We start from the raw sequence: 14,678 nt of genomic DNA on the forward strand, positions 1-14,678 counted from the left end.
CCTGGTGGTAGTTGGTGGACTCTTAAAGGAGATAAGAGGAGAATTGAGATGAACTACTGCTATTTAATGTATGAAGCAGTTTGAATTAGCTTTACTGTAAAAGTGTGGAAATGTATAGAGTGCATGGTAATACATAGTAATAGCTAGTTTATAAATTGGGATGTGACTGAAAATCGTAGTCCAGGTATATAAATGCCAATTAACAGGATGCTAGAGAATATTCTAGGAACATAATAGCACAGTAAACCAAGAGGTGGATGAGAATTGAGGTTGATGATACAAATGCAAGTGTCCTTTGTTAGCAAATGTACATCACTATTGCAGGGTGGTAGGAATGTGAGGAAGCATAGGAAAGATACAACTGGAGTGACCTATGGAATGTGGGTAGCAGTAATAATATAATAATAATATTCTTGCATCTATGCCAGAGATGTACTGTGCTGATAATGGGGCAATATGTGCCAAATGTACACTATGGACATGATAACAATCAGATGATATTATTTTATGATATTATTTGTAGCAAAAGTTCCACCACAGTGTGGTGTGTTGATAGAGGGGTGTTTGGGAATTCTCCACATGTTCATGATTATTTTATAAGTTTACAACTTCTGTCAGAAAAAATATATTTTAAAAATAACAGTAGGTTGAGTTTGGGGGAAAATACACCAAATATAAGGTAAGGACTATAATTGGTAGTAAGATTTTGACAATATTGTTTCATAATTTGTAACAAACATCTCACGACAATGCAAGGTGTTGGTGGAGGGTTGATGTATGGGGCCCCTGTGTGATATTATGAATGTTTTCTTTGTAAGTTTACAACTTTCACTATATACTTATTGTTTACGAAGGTTCATATATAAATGATATAAAGATAATAATGGGGGGGTTGGTGGGAAATGCTTTGGTTAGTAGTAATATGTTGACAATGCTCTTTTATCATTACTTAAAAAGGTTTAACAACAATGTAAGGTATTAGTGGTAGGGTGAGGTGTGAGAGTCCTGTATGATGTTATATGTGTTTGTTTTGTAAGTTCACAACTATTACTGTACACTTGTTTGTGTATGTTTATGTATGAGTGATATACTTCAATAAATTTTTAAAAGTTAAAAAAAAAAAGAAATGCCTGTGAAGTTACACGTGACAGTGTCACTAACTGAAAGCAGAGAGTAAAGTATAGTGTAATCTGAGCTATTCACTGATTCTGAGTTTGTGCTTAAAAGTTTGTTATCACCAATGTTTAACAGTTGGGACAGCTAGTTTTTTGTGGGTTTTTTTGGTACCTTTTAGTTGTAACAATTAATACTAAGATATAATTTCAGTTAGTGATCATTGCATAATCCAATTTGCTGCACAATATAAATGGCACTTCACAGAAGGAAAGTCCATTTCTCAACAAGGTATTTTAATATTTAAATTTTTTAAAATCAAAATTAGAGAACTTAAATCTTGGAATAGCTGAGTACTCTAGAACTTCAAGTGTCTGCTCTGTTCTGAGTATCCTTGCATCAGATCTTGGTTGTTACCTAGGTTTGGAATATCTCCAGTGTTAGGAGTTAGTGGCAGATAACCTTTCTTTATGTATCTTTCACATAAACTTTATTTTTCCCTTATTCTAAACTCGAAATCTTTTGTAGCTTACATCATTTGAAACTACACAAACAGCTTGTGAACAAATTTAATCAGAAGAGTAAGCACTCATTTATTGTGAATAAATATGGAGCATGTGGAAAATAAACTTTCCAAGACTTATGAACTTATAGAAAAGAGGTTTCTAGAACTACTCTTCTGTTCACCATATATTATTCTATTTCTAGTGCCACTTCAGCATTCATGGAAAATGTTAAGATGATGCTCTAAGGTAACAAGTCTTTTGGTTTTTGTACATGAACTATTGCATTCTCTACACCACTCTGAAACAATGTCGTGGGCATGAGCTGGAGGATCCACTATGACCATCAGGATATTTCACTCGCTTCTTCCTGAGTTTAGATGCAAGAAACTTGCAAATTGTGTAAACTTTTGTCCAGAAGATATGTAAGCTTTTCATGTAGACCATCTGATGGTGCTTGTGAGATGACAATAAGGTGATACCCAGATTACTTCAGAAATATATGAATCAAGAATAGGCAAAACAAAGTCTACATTTTCCATTACTAACTTTAAACTGAGATATTAATGTTTTCATATAGGCATACTTTTCTGAGAGATTGAGTCTTTCTATAATCAATATTCACACATTTTCAACCGTGGTAAAGGACATACACAATATATTAAATATAAGGCTTGCAGTGTAAAAAAAGTCTTGTCAATAAGCTACAATACTGACAAAATATTTCTAGGACATTTGTTTTGGAACACTATACAGTAGGACAAATAAGTTTGCTATTTCTGCAAAACTTCCTTGCTTAATATAGTTTTGGGAAGTTGTGAGTGTTTGTGGTATGTGTATCTTTAAGCAGTAGTCAATTTTATGATTGATGGTACTTAAAGATACATATAGTTATCTAACTGCGTTATTGATAAATAGATTGAATGATTGAACAGTGACCTTCTATGTTTTAACCATAAGCAGAAACCCTCATTAAACATTTATATCACAGTAATCCATAATATACAATAAAATAGCGTGAGAGAAGTGTGTTTTAGTATATTTTTCAAATGAAACACAAGACTAGAGAGAGAAAAAATACTCCAAAACTCAGGAGATGATGTAGAGAATGCCTATTTTTCTATATTTCAATACATATAAATGTAGGCAAATGTGGTAGGTTCTCTATAAGAGTAAATTTTTGGGTATATGGGGAGACAGTATCAAACAAAAATAAGCAAATACTAAAAGGTATAAATCCCCTTAAAAATGTTAAATGCTAAAGAGAATATAAAATCCAAGAAAATCAAATCAAAATGAACACTGTTATTGAAATTTTTAAAAACAGGTGCACAAAATGAAGGTTTGGTTCATTTAACTAGAATTTTAAATTAGACATGGGTGTGTCTGCCAAAGTGAAAGAAAAAAATATTATAAAGAAGATTTTAAACTGTGGATTCATTTAAAGGCTATGCATTTTATAGAATATAATTACTGGCATTTTAAGATGCTATATTCAAGGCTGTTTCCTTATATTAGTAATTATAATAATTATATATTGCTATTAGAATTTTGGGCTGCAGGAAACAGAATCCACTATAATTTGTTGTGTTAATAAGGTTTTATTTTAAAGATATTTAAGGAATTAAGAAGAGTTTCAGCAGTATAACTCCTCCAGCATAATACATAGATAGGTCAGTTACCTCAGGATTCCCTTGAAGACCCTTATAGCAACAAATTTATCTGTCTCCTTCTGACCACTTACTCCCAAGCCAGTGTCTCCTGTCCTCGTTTTCATATTCTCACATATTAGTAGGAGCTTGAATTTAGAATTAAATATTTTTTAATCAACCTCTGTCAGTTTTTAGCTTTATGAACTTGGGAATCTTACTTAACCTTTCTAATTCTCATTCATAGAAAGAAGGTAGTAATAATACCTACCAAATTGAAGTACAGTTATCTTAATGAAATATGGCTAGCATTCAATATATATTACTTTCCCATTATAATCGTGATTCACTTTTCTATAATTGTATTTCTTGTATTTCTCCTTAATGCTACTTTCATATGATTTCTCTCCAAGCATACCTCTTTTTAAATACAATTATCTTTAAACAGGTGTACATATATTTTGGAAATACACAAACATTGTAACTATATGCATAGGCAAGGATAGCCTTAAGAAATTGAATTTCCAAATCTAAACTTCCATATGTACTCTTTCCTAAATCTGATCTATCTGAAATCCTTTCTGTATACTTCAGTGGAAGGATATTTTGAGCTTAATTTAAACAGTTTCACTCTTCTTCCTGGAAATCATATAGGAGAAAGACATCATGAAATTTCCATTAAATATATCTCACATGAAATTACCAACCTAAGAAAATTCGCTTACTCCAAAATACATGAAAATATTGGCAGAAACAGTCAAACAAGCATGATTTGTATGAAAAGCTTCAATAAACTAGAAGGTTTAAATAGTAAGATCTTAGGTGCAAAACATCAGAAGACAGAAAATAGCAGATTTACCACCAGAAGAAGAGGATATAACCCTGAGTGGAAATTGCTGTAAGTAGGAAAGAAAAAAATATTAAAGATATAAAATATACACCCATCCACAGAGACACATTCATACATACATGCGTATACTCTATGTCCTTTAATATGTTTATATCTGTCTAATAAATATGATATATTGTATTAGATATTGTAATATTAGAAAATATTAGATATATCTATATATTAGACATATACATATGTATACATATGTATATCACATATAAAAGGTACATTTATAGACATGCTTAAGATAAAAAAAAGATGATAAATAAATACAATTGAAGGAAAGAGGAAAAGTGATTATACAAACTAACATAAAGTTTGTTTGAAGACCATGGAGAAGGTAACCAAACATTGGTGAAGAGAATGTTTAAAAATAGAACTTAGGACACCTTTCTGGAGAAATAAAAAAGAAAGTTTAAATTGCATATTAATAGAATAAACCATATTATAGAGAATATGGTGACAATTTACTAATGACATTTTACAAATATATTTTATAATGTTTTATATAATATTTGAGGATCCCAAATATTTTTTAATGGACAGTAAATCTATCTGGACTTTACCTCGGAGGGAAAACATTATTGTTATTATCATTATTATTTTTTATTATTTATTATATTGGCGGCAAAGAAACTTGCCCTTTGCTCCACAGGAAGGCACTGTCTCTATCTTGCAAGGCTGCTTGCTGTACAAACGTCTTTGTAAAGATAATCTACCAAAGGAGTCTGTGCTTCTTCATACTATGTATAGAAGTAAGAGATAACCACAAAAAATTATCTCTCAGCAATATCTAATGAAATTTCTGAATATATAGCCAAATATTTTCTCAATTTTCCAGTAGAACTGTCTGAGAATTCTATTTGTTTTCACTCTTTTATAGTTGATGACACAGTTTTTATAATTGCTAAATTGTTAAATTTTCTAATCAATACATAGTCAATTTTCAAGTTGAGCCTTTTCATTTATTTGTACTGTTGAAAGATATAATCTATACATATATATGCATATATATAATATCAAAAAGTTACTAATTAATTGAAATTAAGTCATTTTAGCATAAAACTTTCCATTTTAAAAAATCATCTGGAACTATTGTTATTTGTTCAAAGATCTGTGATGTTTTTTTCTTTTTATATTTCTGGTTGATTCTTCTTTACAACCTTAAGATGAGATGTAATGTAACAATATACATAGTAATTACCAAATTATTTCTTATAAAACAATTTTTATATAATTAAATTAATTATAAAAGAACTAATATTCTATAATCTTATTGATTTGCATTATTGTGGTAGTTATTTTTAAACAATTTCTTCATTTACATTGAAATGTAAACAATCATTCAAATTACAAAAATAACTTAATAGGCTTACAAATAGTAAAATACAAAATATATTTTATTTGACTTGAGGCAACTTACATGCCAAAAAATTGCATCACTTTGTACTTAAGATTATGCCTCGTAACTAGTATGTTCAAACTCATTAGTATTTTAAATCCCAATAAATATTTTCCTTTGCAATTTTTAAGGGACACTGATGTTTTACTTCAATAAGTAATTAGAGAGAATATGGATTTTCAATCAGGAATAGTCAGCAGATATGCTTTTGGAAATATTTACTATAAAATTATATGAACCTTGTCATAATAACTCAAAGTTACCTGAGGCAAGCGAGTGACACAATCCAAAAAAGAAAAGCAGACATTATGATTTTTAGTAGGTGAATGAGAAATGAATACACAGTTTCTTCATTATCTCACATAACACAGTATTTAGAAAATGTAAATGACATAAAAGAGATAATGAATTGGAAGATAGGCTACAGATCCTAAGGAGATCACTTATGAGCTGACACAGTGTAAGAAAATGAGAAGTAGAATATATTGAAATAATTGAAATATATTTTTTCATATTTGTAGCTTTTATGATTTTATAAATGTTAATAACATTATAGAGTCTTCCAACGTGATATATTCTCTGAGATTTTTACCTCTTCTAACCTAAATTTTAATTGACTATTCTCATATAAGAAAAGATGTACTTCAAAATCTCTTAAATATTTCTATTTTCTTTCTTTGGGCAATTTCCAAATTTTATATATTTTATATATCTTCCTGAGATGTAGTAAGCAGAAATTGATAATTTTGAAGAATGCAAAGAATACTATTATTTGCGAGAATAAACCTAGCCAAACTCCTAATAGTGAGATTTAAACTGAGGGTGATAATACCCACCCACCCCCAACATACACCCCCAGATATATGGAAATGTCTGGTTATCATGATTTGGAGGAGGGTACTACTAAACTTTATGAATATTGTAAGTATGCTAGTAAATATCTTACAACCCACAGAACAGCTGCCCACAGCAGAGTCATCTGACCCAAAGTGTTAATACTGTGGAGGTTGAAAAATTCTAAGATAAGGACAAGAGCAAATAGTTAAAGACCCATGGAGAGATAGAAATTCCCTCTTCTAATTTCTTCAGGCCTTCCCTCCAATCAATTGCTGATAGAAAAGAAATCTCTTCCCAAGATAACTGACAATGGGAATGATTTTCTCTTTTAGGAGGATCTTGTCATTTACTCATAAAGGTGAATCAAAAGATAATCGTAACATAATATAAAATATTAACTCAAAATTTCACCCAAGTGCAGACATTATTAAAATGATCTTACATTTCTGTCTCATATTCCAAATCATAAAAATAAAATGGCACTTAGAGGTGTGGGAGATTTAGTCATATATACATTGTTCATAGAATAGTACTTTCTTTTTCAAACCTGAACATTTCCAGGGACTCTATTTGATACCTAAATATTATGCTTATAGATTGCACTTTGTCTCTGCTTCAATTATTCTAAAAGTAATATCTTGAGTTTTAGAACTCATCTTGAGAGTGATCTTGAGTCTTGGAAATGATTCAGCTTCTTTACAAAAGAACCACAACATTTGCAGAGACACAGTCATGCCCACATCTAAGATAATGCTGACACCTACATTCAAAATCATTGTGATCTTACCCAGTGAACATTCTTTTCATGGAAAAATAGTAGATACACATAGTAATAGAAAAATGTTGAGTTTACAGAACAATCATGCATAAAATAAAGGATTCCCATACACCAACATTAACTAATGATGTTAATGTTCCACGCTAACAGCATGAAACATTAACTAAAATCAGACATTTTTTTGGCCCTGAAACCCATTAACTATGATTTGAAGGAGAGACAGGAAAGTTATACAGCAGCACAGTTTGTAATTATTCCTTAATGACGAATAAATTGAATAGACTTTTACAAAAGGGACAAGGAGACATTTGGTGGTATGCAAACCAGCAGAGTAGATACTCTCCTTCCTCCTTGAGACTGAAAACACATAGGAAATTAATTCTCTGTTAATAGACTGCTATATTATTAGTAATTTTTGTAAGCACTTTACCTATGAATATACTTTCTAACAGTCTTGACTTTATCGAGTTTGCTCTTAAGATATTGGATTCAACTTTGAATGAAAGGGGGAAATGGTAAAGACAAATGAGTTTATATGGTGAAGAGACTTCAAAATGAGTTGGGAGGTCATCAGAGGGGTCGCGCTTTCTCACGTCTCAACAGGCTCTTAGAGACAGCCAAAGTAGATACAACGCCAGGTACTGGTGCTCCTGAGGGCTACGGAGACACCCAGGTCCTAAGGTCATGGTGGATGGTTCTAGAGTTCAGTGCCTTGTCAATAGGCCCTACTTTGAAATTTGTATTCCTGAGTGTGATGGAATTGAACTCAGATGTGACCTCTCTGCACATGCCTCTTCTGTCACTCCTATTGAACCTGTTGTTGGCACTGAGGTTGGTATATATATGCTTAGGAGACTTGAATCTCTGGACTGTCTTTGTGCCAGGTGGGCCCTGAGCCTCTACAGATTTGCATCACATACACTCAGGTTAGTTGGACTTACGCAGCTCAGCTAACAGGGAGGTGAGGATGGTCAACCACCACACCAGGAAACTGAGATTGTCTACAACTGCAAGCAGGAGAATCCCATCCATCAGTCACGTGGGATCTAAGCCCCCTCTCAATTTAGAGGTAAAGTGGACATCACCATCCCAGGGTGCTCAGAGTAAGTAAAAAAATATGGATTAGAGTGGAAAAAAACAAAAGAAAAAAAAAAAAAAAAAAACAAGACTCACCTCTCTTCCATTAAAGAAAAAAGATTTGCTACATGTAGAAAATTCCTACTTTACATTTTTATACTTACATTTTCCTTTATTTAAATATTTAATTTTCTTCATTCATTCTCCAGATAGTTATCTTGGTATTCAATGTTACTCCTGGATTTCATTACAGTCTTTCAACTGGCAGAATTCTCTAAATTCTCTTAATTCTCCTTCTTCATCTAGCCAGTTTTCTTTCTGCAACTCCATACAACTACTTAACTTTTCAGAGTGCCCGTATCTATGGCTCGACAATTCCTTCTTTGTTGCCTATTCCAGAAGCCATTTTAACTTGTTCATTTGTCTTTGTGAGATCTTAATGGCAGAGTTTTTACTGTTATGCCACAACTTTCTACAGAAGCCATTCTTTCATATTTTTAATCTTACTCACAAGATAGCCTGTTCCATTATTATTACTGGGTGTTGTTTTTTTCCCTATTTTCTGGAAAAATACTACTAAAGTTGACTATGAAAATCAATTCCACTACCAACCATTACACAAAAGAAAGAAAAAAAAATGTCCTAGTTTCTTAATAAAAAATCATTTTCCAAGGTAGCAAAGTTATAAGGTGCTGGACTTGAAATTTTATTGCCCTGATTCTTGTCTTTGAAACTCACCTTTTGGCTTGTGAAATCTGCCTCATTCTCAACATTCAATACCATGGACTCAAGGATCACTTTTCCTCTTCTAATATATTCTAAAACTGTATGCTTATTATATTGTTTAGGTAAACTAAAATATTCAAAACTAACTGAACTACACAATAATTTTTGTATCATTTTAACCTTAAAAAATATCTACTTGGATCTTTAGTGTTTAAGCATCCACCCATCAAGTAATTTACGTAAATGACTCTATTGATCCTTTTAAAATGTAATAATGATTCCTCTTTCCAGAGGAGCTCCTCAGTTACAAACAAGGAAGAGAAAACAGACATGCATAAGGGCATACATGCTTAAGGGCATTCAGCCTAAAAGAAATAGCATATGCAAATCCATATGCCCCACACGATGGATGCCTTTTTGCCTCATTCCTACTTGGCAGTCATAATACAGAGGACATTTTTACACCTTCAATCATTTTTCAATTTCTAAAATTTCATACTAGGGAAGCTTGGCTGAAAGAGAGAGAGAGAGAGTCTCTCCTGACAACCTTAGGACTGACCTGCAATCCTGTGTTACTCTTCAACATTTTCCTGGAATATTGACACTGAGAATAAAAAAATGACTCAGGAAAATCGTATTCCCTATGAACGGAAATATGAGTTTTCATAAACTTCAAAAACATAATTATATTGGAATATAACACATTTCTCTAAATATTAATTTATGAAATATACCTAAACATGCCAAGTAGTGAAGAAAATATTTTCATTAAAAACATATTCTTCAAATCTCTTTATGATTTCATAGAAACTTTCATGTTAAAGAGCTAAGGGGAATCCACTGCTACATATTATTATTTTTAATTTTTTTTAGATTTTCATTTATATGTTGTTACACAATAAATTTGATCCTAAGTGTTTAATATTTGACAAAAATTTCTACCGGTATACTTTAAAAAATGCCATCTTTATGAGAACTGGATGATTACCTTTCTTGAACTGAGAAAAGACAAATTATTGGAAAAATTAGGTTTATTAGAAAGATTCAGAGTTGGAAGACCATCTAAGGTATACTTTCTACAAAACAATGTCTATCAAAAACCAATTTGTACTACATATGCCCCTTCTGTCACTTTTACTTAACCTGTGGCTGGTGCTGGGGTTGATGTATGCTCAGGAGACTTGAATCTATGGACTATCCATGTGCCACCTGGGCCCTGAGCCTCAGCAGAGTTGCAACACCTACTCTCCAGTTCATTGGACTTACCCAGTCTAGCCAAAAAGGAGATGAAGATGGTCAACCACCACACCAAGGAACTGAGAGAGTTTACCACTGCAAGTAGGAGAATCCCATCCACCAGCCATGTGGGAGATAAGTCCCTTTTCAATTTAGAGGTAAAGTGGGCATCACCAACCCAGGGTCCTCAAGATGGAAGAATAAAATATGGATTAGAGTAGACTTACTAGCACTCTACTATAGAAATATTGTGACTCCAGCAATGGAAGAGTTATATAATTGATGTGGAGACTATGGCCTCGGTAGTTTCTGAAGGCAGGGAGAGGGAAAAAGAGGTATGATATTGCGGCATTTTTGGGACTTGGAGTTATTCTCAATGATATTGCAGGGACAGATGCAGGACATTATATATCCTGCTATAACCCATGAATGGACTGGGAGAGAGTATAAACTACAATGTAAACTATAATCCATGTTGTGTGCCGGTGCTCCAAAATGTACTGATCCAATGCAATGAATGTACCACACTAATGAAAGAAGTTATCGATGTGAGGGGCATGGGGGGTGTGGGAGAGTGGAGTATATAGAAACCTCTTATATTTTTTAATGTAACATTTTGTGAGATCTATATATCTTTTAAAAAAAGAAAAAAAACAATTTGTATTTAGGACAATCTATGATAATAAGAAACACATGAAATCTCTATAGCTGAGCATAATAAAAATTTTATATTTATTAACACCAAAGGAGAGTATAGTTGGTTGAGGGGAATATAGTTAAAATATACTATTCTATAAGCAATTCTTACAGATAGTGTTTCTTTGAACTTGAGATAACATTATAATCAACCAAGGACTTTCAAGATTGCTGTGCAATAGGAAGGAAATGGAGATTCACATGTAGAAAATGTTTTATGGGCCATACCTGGATATGTTTTACAACAATTTCACCCACTTTCCATTGCCCAGAAGTGATCACTTTACTCCATTTGCATATGAGCTCTCTGGGAAATTTAGTCTTCCTTCCAGTCCAGGAAGGAAATGAAATTTTTTCTGAATGCTTTGTTATCTTTAGTTTTTTTAAGTAAACGTTATTTCAACTTCAGAAAATAAAACAACAAACAAAAGGTAGCTTATCAAATTATAGATGCATTACTCTAACAAATTTTGTCCTGACACATTTATCATATTTACTTGTAAAAACAAACTCAAGTGTTTCTCCAGTGATCAGAAAGACATAAATGAGCACAAATTGTTTAAATGACATGACAAAGGTCTCCTTGTTAATGGATGATATGACGTTAAAAATAAGTTATCTTTTTTGTATTGATTTTACATGTGTTTACCATATTGTATGGCACTACCTCTCAAAGCGAACTTTGCCAACTTTATTCCTTTTCTGAATTTCATTTCTATCTAAAAATGATCTGTTAGAACAGTGATGTTCCTTCACTTTGCCATGGGAATGTGTGATGGTGAGGCATTGAGGAAGTGGGAAGCAGAGGAAATGGGAAGCTGAGAAAACTGGAGGTGTAAAAATTAAGGCATTGAAAATTGATGTCAGAGGAGAGAGACTTCCTATTAATATCAAACGGGATCAAAATCAACAAGATGGCAGCAGAGTAAGGAGCTCCTAGAGTTAGCTCCTGCTACAGGGGAGTTAGTAAACATCAGGAGCTCTCTGGAGCTCACTGAAGCACCTGTTTTGTGTCTCCAGGAATTCAGAAGAGCATCCTGCACCATCCTTGGAGGAGTGGAAGGTGGAAACTGTCCGTCTGCAGAGAAGACTCATAAATAGAGCATTCCATGCCACGGAGGTCAGTGCCCATCCTCCACCAGAGGCACAAGCCACCTCAGGAGCTTTTCCACGTCTGGAATTGAAGGCTCCAATTCCCCAAAATGGAGGAGGAAGAGACAACTGGGCACCAATTTCAGCTATGATGAGGAAATTCAGTGGGCTACAGTATGATCCTGAGAATAGCTAAGGCTTGAGCATTTCCAGGTCAGAAAGAGGCTAGGAGCTGCCATCTTAACTCCGTGCCTGGCATGAGGGAAAGTGGGCAGACTGAAAATCCCAGTGCTGGTGGAGATCAGCTTCTTCCCATCCAGATCATATTGTAGGTCTAGCCTAGGCCCAGGGCCAACTCCAGCAGGGAGGAAGCTGCAGGGACCTACACCAGCCTACTGGGAAATTACCAGCCATGTCACAGAAGCCAGTGATTGTCCTAATCTGGTGGCACAAGCTGCCTCATGAGCTCCTCTGTGATGGGAATTGGAAGCTCTATTTCCTAGAAACAGGGATGGAGGAGACGGTTGGCTGCCAATTTCAGCTACTGATTGGGAGACTTGGCTGGCTAAGAGATAACCCTGGGTACAGCTGGGGTGAGAACCAGCCCAAGTCAGAAAGAGGCCAGTAGCCACCATTCTGACTCCCCTCTCAGCCTGAGGGGAAGCCGGGCTGACAGTTTCTTTCACGCAGATCAGATCAACCTGCAGCCCTCCTAGGCTTCAACCCCACCTCTGGCAGGGAGGAGGCTAAGGGGCCCTGCACCAGCCAATACAGGTAACTGCAGGGAACTTTGGCTGGCCTAGACTGAAAATCAGATGTCTACCAGGGCAACTGTGGTCATCTTAGGAACCACACTGCATAGATTGCTGCCCACAACTGTAGCTCCCTCCCTGCCCCAGGTAGGCAAGAAAGGGATGTAAAACTCCATCTGTCTCTCTGGGCAACTACATTCTAGGCCTGCACGTGGATTATTCCACATAGCTGTGACTCTATCCCTACCTCTGGCAAAGGAGAAAGTTGGAAGAAGCTTCATTGGTCCTTGGTGCAATGAGGGCAACTTGAGCCTCCACAGCTTACAGCACCAACAACATGCTTATCTCCTACTGCATAACCAGCAAGGGAGAAAGGATAGGAAGCCCTAAACTAGAGGGAAAAGCTGCACTCAGAAAAAATACTCTAGTAAGCCAGATGTGAAGACACCAACCAAAAATTACAATCCACACCAAGAAACAGGAAGCTATGGCCCAGTTAAAGGAATGAGATAAGCCTCCAAATGGCATAAAGGAGTTGAGACAACTAATCATAGATATCAAACAAATCTCCTTTATAAGTTCAGTGAGATGTCTAAAGAGATTAAGGGCATTAAGAAGACATTGGACAAGCACAAAGAAGAATTTGAAAGCATACATAGAAAAATAGCAGATCTTATAGGAATGAAAGGTGCAATAAATGAAATTTTAAAAAAATCATTGGAATCGTATAATAGCAGATTTGAGGAGGCAGAAGACAGGATTGGTGAGCTTGAAGAAATGGCCTCTGAAAGTGAACATACAAAAGAACAGATGAAGAAAGGAATGGAAAAAATTGAACAAGGTCTCAGGGAACTAAATGAAAGCAAAAGACATGCAATCATACATGTCATGGGTATCCCAGAAGAAGAAGAAAAAGGAAAAGGGGTAGAAGGAATATTTAAAGAAATAATGGTAGAAAATTTCCCAACTATTGAAGGACACAGATATCCCTGTCCTGTTGTAAATTTATAAAACAAACATGCACATGTGCAGAATTCACAAACAACACCCATCCAACAACACACCACACTGTGGTGTGTCATTTGCTAGAGATAGAATAATATCATCTGATTATTGTTATGTCCATAGTGTACATTTGGCTCACATTTTCCATACAGCCTCATTATCAACACAGTACATCTTTTGCATAGATGCAAGAATATTATATTATTACTACTAACCACAGTCCATAGGTCACTCCAGCTGTATTTTTCCCATGCTTCTCCATATTTCCAACACTCTGCAGTAGTGATATACATTTTTTCTAGCTAACAAAGGACATTTTGCATCTGTACCATCAACCACAATTCTCACCCATCTCTTGGTTTACTGTGCTATCCACTTCCTAGATTTTTCTCAAGCATTCTGTCAATTGGCATTTATATAACCTGACTACCATTTTCAGTCACACCCCATTTATAAACTAGCTGTTACTCACTGTGTGTTACCATACACGCTATACATTTCTGCAATTTTAGAGTAAAGCTAATTAAAACTTCTACATACATTAAACATCAGTAGTCCACTCAGTCCTTTTATCTCCTTTAAGAATCCACCACCCACCACCAGGTCTTGAAGAGATTTTCCAATAATTTCTTCTAGAATTTTTATGGTTCTTGCTTTTATTTTTAGTTTTTTGATCCATTTTGAGTTAGTTTTTGGATAATGTGTGAGATAGGGGTACTCTTTCTTTCTTTCAGCTATGGATGTCCAATTCTTTCAGCACCATTTGTTGAATACATTGTTCTTACCAAGCTATGTGAATTTGACCGGCTAGTCAAAAATTATTTGGCCATACCTGTGAGGGTCTGTTTCTGAGCCATAAATTTGGTTTCATTGGTCTATTGTGTCTGTCTTTAGGTGAGTACCATGTTGTTTTTACCACT

Source organism: Dasypus novemcinctus, chromosome 15 (genome assembly GCF_030445035.2).
Source record: "Dasypus novemcinctus isolate mDasNov1 chromosome 15, mDasNov1.1.hap2, whole genome shotgun sequence".
In the NCBI taxonomy this organism is placed as follows: Eukaryota; Metazoa; Chordata; class Mammalia; order Cingulata; family Dasypodidae; genus Dasypus; species Dasypus novemcinctus.